At 47.9% G+C, this 1,234-nt stretch overlaps 1 pseudogene; it reads right to left on the bottom strand.

Annotated features, from left to right (window-relative positions):
- Positions 1-18: 18 nt before the first annotated feature.
- On the bottom strand, positions 19-1,194 carry LOC103589804 (annotated as a pseudogene).
- Between the last annotated feature and the right edge of the window lie 40 nt (positions 1,195-1,234).

Here is a 1,234-nt window from a genome sequence, read left to right as displayed (position 1 = left end):
TAGAAAAAGCTTAAATCAGTTTATTATAAATATATCTAAACCATGAATTTTTGCAGCTTTCAGGTAAAGTCCAGCACTTCATTTATACAGTCTATGAGAAGAGGTCAGTAGAGAACATCTCATCTTAAGTCGTGACATCATCCATTCAGGCCCCTGGCACAATCCCTCGCCAGTAAGAGCACAGCATGCCTGGGTATGCCACTGGTGATCTTTAATAGATGTGAGTTTCAGAAACTGGGAAATTTCTGCTACAGTCACGCATTCTTTAACATCTTGTTTATTAGCAAAAATCAATCCAGCTTTCCTTAGGTCCTCATGCGCTAACATAGAGTTTTTCTCTAGTTACAGAAATCCTCTGTCTATACTGTCCACCACAACTATTACAAACTCCGTGTCGGTACAGAAGTGTTTCAGGAAAAACGAAGAGATTCTTGGCCACCAGTATCCTGAAGGAAACTGTTAATGGACTTCTGTGGTCAGCACCCAAGGACGTGTTCACTTGGTGAACTCGCAAACGAGTTAACCAAGAAACGTCAAGGATTGCAAACAATCCTTGAGAACGCTTGAAGTTGTGAGAACACTTTCTTGGGATATTCCCAGGAGGCGCATTATAGATAACCAAGTGCTTGAGAAGGGAGGTAACCGCCTTTTGCTCTTGAGAAAAGTATGACAGAATTTATGCATTAATGCTTATCTCGCATACACAAGCTTGCTAAATGTAATAAAAGCTGTAACAGCGGCTGGGCTGGGTCGGGGCTACTCGCCTGAGAGAGCAGTGGCCACCCCCCGCTCTTCACCTGCATCTCGTCTGCTGTGTCTTCCTTCGCGTCTCCCATCATTTTAATCAACAGTATCCCACATTAGGAAACGTGTATTGTTTATCACTATCTCTTCCACATTACTTCCTATTGTGGAGGATGTATGTACAACTTCATTCATAGAAAATCGGGACAGGATGGTAGTTTTCCCTGCATCATGCAGTCCAACAATGATAACTTTGTGCTCCTGGTGTTTGAACAGTCTCCATATCCTGGTGAAGAGAATTCCCATTCTCGGGCAGCGGACCCCCTCCAGCCACCCGGGCCGCCTGGCCTCCCCTGGCTCAGGCTGAAGGTGAGAGAGACGCGCCAGAGCCTCCGCCTCTGCTGCTGCTGCTCCCGCGCTGGCCGCCGGCCCCACTTCCAGGGAACCGGAGGGGAGGCCGAAGCCCGGGCCGCCCCGCCGCGCGCGAGGC

The sequence above is a fragment of the Galeopterus variegatus genome, unplaced genomic scaffold (genome assembly GCF_000696425.1).
Source record: "Galeopterus variegatus unplaced genomic scaffold, G_variegatus-3.0.2 Scaffold729, whole genome shotgun sequence".
NCBI classification, from domain to species: Eukaryota; Metazoa; Chordata; class Mammalia; order Dermoptera; family Cynocephalidae; genus Galeopterus; species Galeopterus variegatus.
Note: the sequence above shows the minus strand (reverse complement) of the source record. Positions and strands in the feature narration are given on the sequence as shown.